Source organism: Hemitrygon akajei, chromosome 11 (genome assembly GCF_048418815.1).
Source record: "Hemitrygon akajei chromosome 11, sHemAka1.3, whole genome shotgun sequence".
In the NCBI taxonomy this organism is placed as follows: Eukaryota; Metazoa; Chordata; class Chondrichthyes; order Myliobatiformes; family Dasyatidae; genus Hemitrygon; species Hemitrygon akajei.
This window is the reverse complement of record NC_133134.1, coordinates 103,365,129-103,379,711: the sequence shown is the minus strand read 5'-3', so window position 1 is coordinate 103,379,711 and position 14,583 is coordinate 103,365,129. Positions and strand designations below refer to the sequence as shown.

Sequence of the window (14,583 nt, the reverse complement as noted above, 5' to 3'; positions counted from 1 at the left end):
GATGTTTTTTTTCCTCTTTGTTACAAATCAGCAACAATGAATATATAATTGAGACAGGTTTTTTTATAGCAAATAAAACATTTATTAAACACTGCTAAAAAAAACCCAAAAGTAAACAAACGACAAACTTAACCGGAAGTCGGCTGCTGTGTGGCAGCTTGAACAGTTCTTAAAGCGAGAATGCGAAAACAGTTCTTAGAAGTAGTAATGCAAAAATCCAAAGTTTTACCCAGTCGCTTGGAAGAGGTTTTCTTTCCCGTACTTAAATCCTTTCCACGTTGTTACTGCTGATCCCAGCTGGAGTATGTTATTTCCCGGAGGATTTACGGCTGAAGGAAATAAAACGGCTTAACAGCACTGACCTTTCCTTGGTGAAACTCTGCATCCAACTCTTTCTGCTCTGTTTTGGAAAAGCAGGAGCTAACATGGACACAGGTTACTAATCCCTCGTGCGAAGATTAAACAAAGGTCGAATTTGTTTCACCGTCGACATTAACTTTCCCAATCCTTCGGGATTTCCGAACTCCTTTAAAATCTTCACTCTCCACTGACCAAACTGGCAGTATTATAGCAAAACTGCTGGCAATAACCTTTGAGACTTAAACAGAAAGTAAAACTCCACTTTTAAACGAAACCGCGTCATAATATCCGAATACGCAGCAACATGGAATCAGTGGCGAATTCAGCCACGAACTGCCCACGTCACAGGGTGGGGTTCTCCTTTTGTACCCTGTTGAAAAAAAACTATCACATGACCTCTCACTGGCAGGAAAATGATGTCACTCCCCCATCACAAGACCATTACCTCATGTCCAGCATAGCCTCAATTACATCACGGTCACGTGACAGGTACAAGATACCCACAGGTACATAACAATCTTTCAGTGGTGATTGCCTTGTGCTTAGGAGCCAGGAACCTGTCTCCTGACAGGAAGTGGCACACATCACAGGAATTACTGCATAACAAAGGCATCAACCCACTATATTTGTGCGGGTTCTGGTTAAACAACTCTGAGCTTGCTTGTTCTCCTTTTCTGTAGATATATTTTGTGTTTAGAAAGTTATAAGCCAAATGCTGTCAAATGGAACTAGTTTAAATGGACACCATGGTTGACAAGGACCAGCTGGGCCGAAGGGCCTATCTCTGCGCTGTGCAACTCGATTTTCTTTAATTTCAAACACCTTTCAGGCTGTATAGTACATACACTGATCCGGGAATGAGCCTGTGTATTTACATTGTTCCACAGTTTTCCACATGGGTTCAGACCATTATATGTCTTCAGCCTGGAAAATGAGAATACTTTCCAAACAGTCTATAATTACAACACCTAGCTGGTGAACTATAGGAATGCAGCTGAGATTCCCCTGATATTGGTGGGATTACAGAGCAGGAACAGCAGAGAGCACTGGATGCTCCATTTCCGACCACTGTACCCAGCTGCGACCATCTCTGTTTCAAACGTTAGGATGGTCAGGAGCTCCCCGGATTTGATCAGAGTTTCTAGTTATTTATGGAAACTATTGAGCTTCCTGGGAGTTTGGACCAAACGTTCAAGATCCAGTTCCAGAATCAGAATCAGGTTCGTTTCCAGTGACCTGTTTTGTGGCAGCACTGTAGTGCAATTCCTTACTAAAAGTGTCACGGTCCGGTCCGTGGATTCCTCATTCCAGTTATTTCCTTTTCCCCGTGTTCCATTGGGTGCTTGATTAAGGCACCTGATCTTCACTTCGTACCAGCAACATAAAAAGGCTCCGGGTTACAGAGGTTATGGCTGGACCATCATCAGAAGCATGTCACCGGAAGCCAGTCATCTCACTGTAGCCACTGCGGCTATGCTCATCCCGGGACCGCAGTGAATCGTGGACCCTAGGTACTTCACTGTCTGTGGCTGCTTAGCAAATTCAGTCATTTTCATGTTCAGCTGAGTTGCTGGCCGTTTTTGCCACTGCTCCGAGTAAGATATGAATTCTGTCATTTTCGTGGCCGGCTGAGTCTTGCTGGCCATTTGCTGCCACTCCGAGCAAAGATACGAATGGACTGTCATTGTGTGGTTTTGTCTCCTCGTTGTCCAAGTTCTTTCAAGCCGAATAGGCCTGGCTGTTTGCCACTACTCTGAGTTGGGTTTTCTGTCTCCTTGTTGTCTAAGTCATTCCAGCTGAGTAGGTCCGGCCATTTGCCGCTACTCCAAGTTGGGTATTCTGTCTTTTCATGGTCCAAGTCCAGTCCAAGTCCAAGCTTGTGGTCTGAGTTCCGAGTCCAAGTCAAGATCCGAGTTCTGAGACCAAATCAAGATCTGAGTTCCGAGTCCAAGTCGAGTCCCGAGTTCCGAGTCCCAGGTCAAGTCCGAGACCCAGGTCAAGTCCGAGTCCCAAGTCAAGTCCAAGTCCCAAGTCGTGTTCTTAGTCCGAGTCGAGGTCCAATTTCCAAGTCCGAGTAGAGTCCGAGTCCAGGTTCATACTCCAAGGCAACTCCGAGTCCAGGTTCCCAGTCCAAGTCCTAGTCCAGGTTTTATTGATTTGTTATCCAATGTTTACGTCCATGTTGACATTTAGTCCTCACTTCCAGGCCTTCCTAGTAACTATCAATAAACACTGTTCTGTTTGTACTACCTCTATGTCTGTGTCCTGCACTTGGGTCTGCTCCCAATGCTCCCTTGTAACAGAACGGACCAGCCAAACATGGACCCAGCGACACACACACTGACTTCAGACTTTCGCTAACCAGAGTCCCTTCCTGTCAAACAGCCCCCTCCCACCCGGGTTGTTGATAATCCGGGCAAGCTTGTTATGTTGCCTGGAGGGTCCCATGGTGGGGGAGGGTGGTATTGTCACGGTCCGGTCCGTGGATTCCTCATTCCAGTGATTTCATTTTCCCCATGTTCTGTTGGGGGCCTTGATTAAGGCACCTGATCTTCATTTTGTACCGGCAACATAAAAGGCTCCAGGTGACAGCGGTTATTGCTGGACTGTCATCAGACGTTTGTCACCGGAAACCAGTCGCTGGAAGCCAGTCATCTCACCATAGCCACTACGGCTATGCTCATCCTGGAACTGCCATGAATTGTGGACTCTAGTCACCTTGGTGTCTGTGGCTGCTTAGCAAATTCAGTTTTTTTGTGTCCAGCTGAGTTGCCGGCCATCTTTGCTGCTGCTGCTCCGAGTAAGGTACGAATCCTGCCGTTTTCATGGCTGGCTGAGACTGCTGGCCGTTAGCTGCCACTCTGAGCAAAGATACGTATGGACTGTCGTTGTGTGGTTTTCTCTCTTCATTGTCCAAGTCCTTTCCAGCCGAGTAGGTCTGGCTGTTTACCACTACTCCGAGTTAGGTATTCTGTCTTTTTGTGGTCCAAGTCCAAGCTCTTGGTCCAAATTCCGAGTCCAAGTCAAGGTCCAAGTTCCAAGTCCAATTCAAGATCAGAGTTCTGAGTCCAAGTTGAGTCCTAAGTTCCAAGTCCAATTCAAGGTCCAAGTTCCATGTCCAAGTCAGAATCCAAGTTCCGAGTCCAAGTCAAGATCCGAGTTCCAAGTCCAAGTCGAGTCCCAAGTTCCGAGCTCCAAGTCCCAAGTCAAGTCCGAGTCCAAATCGAGTCTGAGTCCAGGTTCCTAGTCCAAGTCGAATCCAAGGCAAGTTCAAGTCCAGGTTCCAAGTCCAAGTCCTAGTCCAGGTTTTACCAGTTAGTTATACAATGTTTACATCCATGTTGACATTAATCCTCACTCCCTGGCCTTCCTAGTAACTATCAATAAACACTTCTGTTTATTCTATCTTTGTGTCTGTGTCCTGCACTTGGGTCCATTCCCAATGCCCCCTTGTAACAAAAAGTTACTGTAGGTTACAATAAAAATAAATAAGTAATGCAAAAGAGGAATAGTGAGACAGTATTCATGGACCAGTCAAATATCTGAATGTGGAGGGGAAAAGCCACTCCAACACCAGCACTGCATGTGGGCTCAGTGAGAGACAGTGGATTGTGAAGCCTTGGGCTCAGCTAATCACCCCAGGCATGGTTGGAATTGGGAGAGGAATTGCAAAAGAAGAGAATATCTTTCCCTCTGGCTCTCAGAATCAAACACATTAATGCCCCAACTTTCTAAAACCAGGCAGTGTTCACACTGACAAATGCAAGTCGTGGACCAGTGACATAGGTCAAAATCAGAATCAAAATTAAATTTTTATCACTGAAATACATGAAATTTTTTGCTTTGTAGTACATAAAAATTACTTATAAATTACAGTAAATTTATATAAAATAAATAATTAGTGCAAAAAGAGAGCACAATAGTGAGGTAGTTAAAATGTTGCATATGGGTCTTCAGGCTCCTATACCTCCACACTGATTGTAATAATGAGAAAAGGGCTGAGACTCCTCAGTGACAGATTCCACCTTCTTGAGCCATTGCCTTTTGAAGATGTTCTCAGTGGTGGAGAGACTAGTGCCCGTGATGGACCTGGCTGAGTCTTCAATCTTCTGCACCTTTTTAAAAACTTTTTATTTTATTTTATTGAGATACAGTGCAGAACAGGTCTTTCTGGTTCCCCTCCCTCCAGCCAAGCCACACAGCCCAGCAAACTCCTGATTCAATCCCAGCCCAACCACTGGACTATTCACAATGGCCAATGGACCTAGCAACCAGTATGCTTTTGAAGTGTGTGAGGAAACCAGAGCACCCAGAGAAAGCGCACATGGTCATGGAGAGAACACACAAACTCCTTACAGGCAGCAGTGGGAACTATTCAATGGTAGCAATGAGAAAAAGGCATGTCCCTGATGGTGAAGATCCCAACTATGGATGCTGCTGCCTTGAGGCACTGCCTTTCAAAGATGTCCTTGACATTGGGGAAGTTTCTGTATGACATGACTTTCTCACTGTCATGCAGATGCAGTCATTCCATTGAGGCAAAGCTGAGAAGATGGGGCCAGCTCTGGTGGGCACACTTGGAACTGAAGACTCAAAGGTCTACTGATGCTAGAATATAGAGCAACACTCAAAAAGGTAGAAGAACTCAGTAGCTCAGGCAACACCAGTGGAGGGAAGTGGATTGTCAACATTTTCATTCAAGATACTTCTTCATCTGGGCTCATGCAAGGTCTCAGCCCAAAACATCAATTGTCCATTTCCCTCCATAAATGCTGCCAGATCTGCTGAATTCATCCAGGATGGGAAGAGTTTTAGAGAGCTTGGTAAAATCTGATTGAGTGTTTGGCCATGGTCACCTGATCTGAAGTCTCCTCCTGTGGCAGGGTGGCAATGCCTCAGGATATTTTCCTTCATGTAAGATGGTTGATAAATGGAAATTATCATAGAATCATCACTCACCAGATAGTGCTGGTAAGCCAGATCTAGTTGGCAGTTCATAGGCAGGGAGAGCCTCATTCAGGTTCCAGAATAAAACTGATATATTGCTTGACACTGCTAAGAAAAAGATGTGCATTTTGTGTGTATCTCACATAATACCCACTTCCACCCCATCAGACACCTCCTGGTCTTTGTTATCATTAGTTTTATCCATCACCCCAAAACTCACAGAACACAGTGGAAGCAGATGACTCTTGATCCGAAGGGTTTGCCTAAGCTGAGTGCCTCATTCACTCAGCTCATAGCACTAGGACTGAAGACATTCCTCGTCTCAGCATGAAATGGCCGATCCCTTAATTCTGAGGTGGACATTTGAGACAGGCAAAACAACCTATCACTACCCATGCTGAGAGGCCCATTCAGTATTTATTTGTGACGAGAGTCCTTGACAAGGATGGCTTGGACCCAAATGCTGGAGTCTCTGAGGCTGGGATCAAGAAACTGAGCATGAAACAAACCCTAGACAAAATCACTGGTAACTTAAAATTGTGCACTGACCCAATGTTCAGGTGTTCCTTAAATACTCAAACCTTGGTTCCCAAAACATGATTATCAATTAACAGGAACATCCTAAGCCCTTAAAGAGCTCTCGCCAGCTATCCGTACTCCAGAGAGATGGAACGTTTAAATCTCTGAAGCTGGTGTGGTTGAGAGCGTCTCGTAACACAATTAGATCATCTTGCATTCTGCTACAGAGATTACCAACACATTCTAATCAATAACATCTTAATCTCAAATCTCCAGGCAGAGGTTAAAGGGATAAGAAGGCACATTTATCCAGGGCCTTTGCCTATATTCATTTCAATACTGTGCAAGATTCAGAAACACAAGGTCACTCTGAGACAGACACATCACCCCTTTGTGCTATCTATATTGCAGTGTTTACAGCTATAAAGAGGCCAACTACCTACAATTTTAATGTTCCAATTATCTCTGGAAATAATGAAATTTTAATTGTTCTTGGGTGCATATTAATTTAAAATACTGTGTCATCAAAATTAACATCCACGAAATTAGTCATGAAGCAGGAATTAGTCATGAAGCAGGAATTAGACATGTTTGTCACTTGACATCTAAAAGCTTTTCCTCGCTCACCTGCAGGTGCAATCAGTGCCACCAATCCACGAGTCACTGGTGATGCCCGGGCACGTCAACTGTGCTGACTTGAAATGCTGCATGTATTATGAGACCCACGTGATGACTGGATTCAATGTCAATCAAGTGTTTAATAAAAAGAATAGCTTTGTGTCTGACGCCAGTACTGACTCAGTGTTGGCCCTTTGTAGCTTGACCAAGTGGTAGGGGAAAGGATAAAAGTAAAACCAACCCTTTCATATCCCTTCCAGTTGCATTCCCTTGGTACTTCACCAACGAGGAAATACACTGGAATTCAGAATCTTTGTAATGTGGAAATACAGTCACCAGTTTGCACACAGCAGGATCCCACAAACAACAGTGTGATGCAGACTGGATAGTATATTTTAATGTTAAACATTGGTCTCAGGACACTGTGGAGAACTCCCCTGCTTCTTTATTTGTGAAGTAATGCTCATGGGATCTGAGTGTGCAGACAGAGTCTGGTGTAATCTCTCATTGGATCTCCACCCTCAATGGAGCATTGGCCTTGATTCCACAATCTTCAATGGGATCCTGCCTCCAAACACATCTTTAACGTGCCCCCACTTCACCCAGCTCACCACTTTCCACAGGGATCGCTCCCTCTATGATTACCTGGTCCATTCATTCCTACACAATATTCCAGTTCTTGGCATGTATGCTTGCAAGTGACAGAAATGCTACACCTTCCCATTAAAGTTTCACTGCTAATGTAATGGTTTCTCTGTAGCAGCAATGTTTGGGTTAAGACTAGAGATAACGGGGTGTGTTAGCCAATGAGCAGGATGTTGTTCTTTCTTGTGTGTCTGGGAGAGGGATTTTCGCGGTCTTTTGTCAGGGAGAGATAAAGAGAGAAGACACGAATGGAGAGAGTTGGTAGACTGCTGGACAGAGTGGACTGAGGAGCAAGGGTCCAAGGGTCGGCTACACTCAGAGAAGGACAATGGGAACAAATGGAGAAACCATGAGCTCCAATATTTGCGCAATAGACCGTTTCATGAGAATGGGCCCTTTTCCTATTTTTGTTTCTTTACTAACCATATAGTCAAATTAAGAATTAAAAAGCTCAATTATTTCACTGCATATTATGTACTGTTTGGTATTCTGTGGTACTGATTTGTACCAGGAGACACATCACGTAGCATCCACCCAAACAAGATTTCTTAAGTATGGCCGGGCCAGGGGCTATCATCCCCTGGATTAATCCGCTAGCCAAACTGGGGGTTACACCATTCACCTCCCCTCACCTTCACTCCAGGCAACAAACAATCCTTCCAGCAGAGGCAACACTTCAATCACAAGTCTGTCACCTACAGTTTCCGATACTCCTGATGCAGCCTCCTCTATATCGGTGAGACCCAATGTAGATTGGGGTCCACTTTTGCAAGCACCTTTACTCCATTTGCAACAAGCAGGATTTCTCAGTGGCCAACCACTTTAATTGTTACAAGAATCACCCCCTTGTAATAATGATCAGTGAGGCACCGCGAATCTGTATTTACCGACAAGCAACTTTTATTTTCTCAAATAAAAAGTACATGCGTTCACAAACTAACTACCTGTGTGCACCCCACTAAAATTCCTTGACCCTCCATGAACAGTCAAAGAAATAAGGTACTACCCAGGAAAGTAGTCTACGCTGGCCAGGAGTTCCTTATGGTCCCGATCTCCATGTGTCCATGGGGTCCTCCTTATCCATGATGGTTGATCTCCGATTACTGGAGGGTTATCACCCCTATGTGTTTGGAGCTCCTAACTCTTATAGTGTACCTTAGCAGTTGAACTGTTGGATCTCCATCTCATTGGTTCAAGGTTACCTGACCTACCTGGGTCACCTTCTGACTCGTTCTAGTTCAGTGTTACAACCAACATTGTTTCATGGTTCTGCCCACCCCCACCCCCCCCCCCCACCCCACAACCACCAGCATTGAGTATTTGTATCTTTCAGCTCTGACAGGTCCAAACCAGTTAAATGACCAGACTAACGAGATTACAGATTGGTATGGCTGGCATTTTACATAATAAGTAGCTACACGTCTGCGAGTGGTCTCAGGTTTATCAGGTCATTATCTGAAACTCCCTGTGTCCACATTCCATTGCTCTAATTCAATGATCCCAGAGCAAGAATCAGTTCAGAGTCCACAAAATGGGGGGGGAACAAAGACAACTGGCTTGGCTACTCTTTTTATCCTTGATTCATCAATTCCACTAATTGTAGACTGTAGTTTCTTCTGGCCAACAATCTTCATTCCCTTTCCGACATGTTGGTCCATGGCCTCCTCTACTACAAAGATGATGCTCCTTTCAGGTTGGAGGAGCAACACCTTATCTTCAACTTGATGGCATGAACATTGATATCTCTAACTTGAGATAACTTTTCCCCCTTCCCTTCCCTCTTCTTCTATTGCCCACTATAGTTCCCCTCTTAACTCTTCTCTTCTCACCTAACTATCATCTCCCCTTGATACTGCCCCTCCTTCCCTTTCTCCAATGTTTCACTCTCCTCACCTATAAAATTCCTTCTTCTTCAGACCTTTTTTTTTCACTTACCACCCTCTAACTTCTCACTTCATCCTCCCTCCCCCACCCACCTACCTTCCCCCTCATCTGGCTTCATCTTATCCTCCTTCCCCTTCCCCCGCAACATTTTTATTCTGACTTCTCTCTTCCTTTCCAGTCCTGATGAAGTGTCTCAGCCCAAAACATCAACTGTTTATTCCTTTCCATTCATGCTGCTTGATCTGCTGAGTTCCTCCAGCCCTTTTTATGTGTTATTCTAGATTTCCAGCATCTCCACAATCTCTTGTGTTTTTGGCAGAGTCAAAACTCCGGAGGGGGCCCTGAACTTAACGAAAGGAATGCTTTCTACTCTGCCAGGATTCAAATGGAGGGGCCTCAGCCCACTGCAGGCTCAGTGAACTAAACAATTTCTATTCATGTCGCCAACATGCTCTCTAACCTTCAATGGGAACTACTTGAAAACCGACGTACTAAACTATGGTTAATCTCCATTTTCAAAGAAGTTCACAGCATCACTCCATCAAACATCCAAATCTGTCACAGGGTCAGTTCAACTCGACAGCAAACTGGACCTTACACACTGGAAAACCCGTCATTCAACAAGATTTGCTACCAGGACTCCCCCTACCCAAGATCAACAAGAAAGTGGAATCTTCTGCCGCCAGACCTGCGCAGTATTTCTGACATAAATATTTTTAAATGTAGACTCGATCAAATCAATTTAGGGGATCTAGTCAAAAAAGCTCACTGTACAATTTAACTCTCATGCCGTTCACACCGACTGTGCATTATAACAGCCATCCGACAGTGTTTGAGCAGTACCAAGCAGAAGCAGAAGCAACGTGCCTGAAATCTATTTTGGGAGAAATATATTGATGCAATTACAATGAAAGCATGACCGCAACTATATTCATGAGGACTTTGAGGAGACATGGTAAGTCACCAAAGATACTCGCAATTTTCTATAGATGCACCATGGAGTGAACTCTAACTGGTTGGATCTCTGTCCAGTATGGAGAAGCCGATGCAGAGGATCAGAAAAGCTGCAGAAGGCTGAAAACTCAGCCAGTTCCATCAGGAGCACGAGCCTCCCTAGTATTGAGGACATCTTAAAAAGCAATGTCTCAAACAGGCAGCCTCCATCATTAAGGCCCTGTATCATCCAGGACGTGCCCTCTTGTCATCGAGGAGGTAAAGAGGCCTGAAGATACACACTCAACACTTTAGCCAAATTTTTTTCTCTCTGCCATCAGATTTCTGAATGGCCAATGAACCCACGAACACTACCTCCCTATAAATGTTTTTCTTTTAACACTAAATTTATTTTTTGAATACATTTCTTATTATGATGTATAAACTTTTAAATTATGTATTGCAATATACTGCTGCTTGAAGAACAACACATTTCACAGCATATTCCAGTGATGTTGAACCTGATTCTGGGCATGTCTGCCCAGTAAACTTTAACTGTCTGACAGTAAACTTGAAATTGAACTTGTTGCTGTTGAGATCGTGAGGGATTACAAACAATTTTCCATGGTTCCTGTTTGGATGTTATTGTAATCATGTAACAGAGTGACCTGCTGAGACATTTCACAGGTTGTCCAAGAATTGTTGGGTCTTGGGCCACATATTGGCCAGACTGGGTGGAGACTGGAGATCCCCTCCACCGATAGACTTGACTGAACCCAGCGGTATTTACCCACTTGGTTCCTGCTCACTGTTACCATGGTGATCGGTGATTGTTTCCTAAATTCTGGAACTAGAACTGAACTTAAATTTCAATGGCAGTGATGTCACATGACATCAGAATAGAAACCATGACAACAGTCAAATGAGTGGCAGGTGTGAGCTGGTGAGAACCAACCGACGGGGAAGGAGCAAACTTGGTTCAAGCTCAGCAAAGAACTGTGAAGCAGGGAAGTCCACTGTGAGTGAGCCAGAGGTGATGGCGGTCAGGAACTGGGGTTCACCCGCTGTCTGCAGAATTCAGTCGGGAGACTGAGCAGTCATTTGGTTTGCACAATTCACTTCTTCTTCAGCACATGGCAAAAAGCGAAGCAGCGAGCGGTTGTGTGAATGTCCTGGGATAGTGAAGCATTGAGAGATGACATGAGCATATGAAGGGAAAGCAGTAAGGAAAAGACAGATTGAGAGCAGAAAGCAATGAGGGTACAAGAGAGAGAGGAGGAATGCAGTTAAAACAGAGGAGGGATGAGAATGAGTGGAGAGAAAGGACCAAGGAAATGAGAGGGTGAATGGAGACAAAGGGGAGAGGTGATGAGGGTAGACAGAGGCAAACAATAGAGAAGCAACCCAGAAAAAGAAAGAAATGACACCCAAGCCCAAACCAGGAAAGGCAGTGAAGAAATCGGCCTAGCATGTGCTTGAAAGATAACATGGATGTTGAGATTTAACAGGAAAGAACAAGGTCTGACCACAAGGCAGCTGTAGGAGTCATGTGAAGCTGAGTGCGACTGGATGAGCTAAAGTCTCTGATGTCAATGGTGTGGCAGTAAATAGTGACAATAGAGGGAAAACTGTAAGGTTACAGTAACAGCCCTTTACCTGAATGTACATACTACAGGTGAATTACCTGCACATAGTTGGAGTAAAGGGGCTCATGTACATAACAGGGGGTGCAGGTATAAGGAAGGCAAATCCCAGAGTGAAAAAGTCAGGTGGCAGCAGTGGAGAGGAGAGCTGATATTACAGGGGTGTTATTGAGGCAGAAGTATAAGGGGACTGGGGCCCAGGAACTCAGTAAATAGAATCAGTTAGTAAATGGCTCTCTGGACTGTCCCATCACACACTCCAGGGTCAGACACCGAGTGAATTCTCTGTATTCTTGCCCCGCTGCAGAAAGCATCAGGAGAACCAGCAACGTCAGTTCAAGGACCCATAACCCAATGTTCCAGCTCATCTCTTGGCCCTGGTCTGAGCAGCCTGGAATCTGGCTGCACCCTAGTGATAAATGAGATCTGCATCCAAACTTGCCGCAGGATTCCCCCGGTACAGAGCCTGGCTGGTGGTAACTCCGAGTTGCTGGGTGGATTTCTGGAAGATAGAGGGTAAGGGGTGAGTGGTTAGGTACAGATAATCAGTGTCCCAGTATTTCTCCACACACGCAGTCATCTTCTCCCACTGTGTCTGCATGCCGCTACCTGTGTGGTTGTGACACATGGATACAGATATGGGAACACTGCCTGGTGCTACTGGTGTGGATCTGACTCAGGAATACAGAGATGGGAACTGTGAACTCTGTCCCCAATATAAGTTTGACCCAAGGATGCAGAGATGGGAACTGTGCACTGTGTTCCAGGGGTGGAGTGAGAATGGGAAGCAGGCAGGGAGAGGGGAATCTGGGATTTGAAAGTGGGAGAGTGGCAGTCTGAGATTTTTACACACCGCTATCATTGGTCAGTGCCTAAAAAGTTTTGGGAAGAAGGCAGGAGTTTGGTGCTGAGAAGGAAAACTGATCAGCTATAATGAAGTGGCAGAGCAGACTCGATGGGCCAAATGGCCTAATTCTGCTCCTATTTCTTATAGTATTATGGATGTACCTGCTGAGTTTGAAGTGTTGCTGAATAGTTTTTGTAACTGAGGGTCACTAAAATGTTTTACTGTTCGTCTGTAAATAAGTGATTAATGTGTTTATTTGAAATCAGTGTTTTCTGTCTCACTTACCAAACCCGTGAACCTGCTATACACAAAATCATACATGGGCATTTACAGGGAATACACTTGTCAGGAAAAGGTGCAGCATATATTGCTTAGGTGCAGATCCTATAATGTGCAAGACCCATCTAAATGCTAAAATGAGATATTTGGGACAGACAGTTTTATATGTAAAGTTTGTTCGGATATTACTGTTATCGTATTGTATACAACTGCACATTTGATTTTCTGAAAAGCATTAACCATTTTGATATCAATTGTGTCTCTTGATGGCGTGGAGGGAGGGGTCTTTTAAAGTAGCTGCACCTCCTGAGGCTTTGCTCCACACTCCAGCTCAGTAGGTGGCGGTAATGCAACTTACATGGTGCCTGACAGCCGCCATTGAACATTACTGAAACAGGAAGAATAACGACAGATTCGGTTGTTTAGGTGATAACATCAGAGTGAGCAAGAAATGTGAGCCAACAAATCGCTTGGTTCGAAGAGCTATTCGAGCAGTTTTATTCGGCGAATTGAATCCAATAATATCTGTCCCGGCAAAGAGAATTTCACAGAACTTCAGTCCCAATTTTTATAATAAGTATGTTACGTATTTCCGGTATATAAGTATGAGTCAGACAACAAAGATATGTATGTGTATGTGTCGGAGTAATGCAAACACCGCGTCTCTTGGGAGGACCGGTCCTGCAATGGAGTAACCTTGTTAACTGCATAGAGGTGCCGGTCTTGCCGCTATTTAGATTACTCTAATCCTCACTTATCACTTCCATCTAAGAGATAGGTAACTGGAATTGGAGGCCTAACTGTCTAGGTTTGAACGCAGCAGGCAGCTTTGTCAATGAATCTAAGCAACGGGGTGGTCAGATGCTTCGCCGCGCTTTTCACTTGCTCCCTGAACTTGGACTGCGTTGCGGCATAAATGAATGTGTTCGTGCAGCAACTGACATTACTCAACCATCGCCCGACTTGTGCAAATGTGTATTCGGCCTCATTTGGCTGAGTTATTGTTCCTGTGATCTGATAATAGATAAAATTGATAACATACGTCATCCACAGAAGGATAAAGCTGCCGGAGAGGGTGAAGAGCAACACCACCGACCTCCTCCTGTTCTCCATCTCCGGATCATTGCCTCTGCCAGCATTGCTTTGGCCACGCAGCCCCTTGCGGACTAGACTGGCCACTAAAATATGTCTGACTGTTAGGGCATTTAGCAGTAGAATTATAGCAAAAGGCAGAAAGGGAGTTAAAATCGTATCGATCCAATCATACGCCACCCAGCCAGTTTCACTGAAATAACTTGGCTTCGGACCACAGAACCACGGAGCATTGTCGACAATCTTCTTCGGTCCATATGTAAAATAGATTGGAATGTTTTTCAGGCAGAGCAGTGAGCCAGTTGTTGCTAGAACCGCAGCCGCGGTTTTCCCGGTGCAATATTTCAATTTGATTTTCTGGCAACAAATGGCGACAAAGCGATCAAAGGTGAAAGTGACGGTAAACCAGACGGAATAGTCTATAGATACATAAGTTAGTACACGGCTGATGCTGCACACGGGAGTCGTGTGCAGGAAACCCATGGGAATATAATGATACTTGATCTGGTAGAAAATCACCTCAAAGACAATGACCATTAAGTCTGCCACTGCCATTGCCACCAAGTAGCGAGTGGTGCACGTGGAGAGACCGCACTTTCCCCGGGACAGTACCACAATCGCCACTATATTTACTGGAGAAATAGAAACAAATGAACAACCGGTTCAATTACTGAGTATACACTGTATTTTAAAATATTAAAATGGTCAGGATTCTATCTGTCGATGTTGTGAAATATTACACTCAAGTGAGTGGTTTCAGGTTCATAACTACAAATGGAGCTCCATGTATCCCAATCTGCTTGGGCCATGGCGAAA

At 44.6% G+C, this 14,583-nt stretch overlaps 1 pseudogene; it reads left to right on the top strand.

Moving 5' to 3' along the window:
- LOC140736374 (uncharacterized) overlaps positions 1-14,583 on the top strand; it is a 95,917-nt pseudogene that overhangs the window by 21,160 nt on the left and 60,174 nt on the right.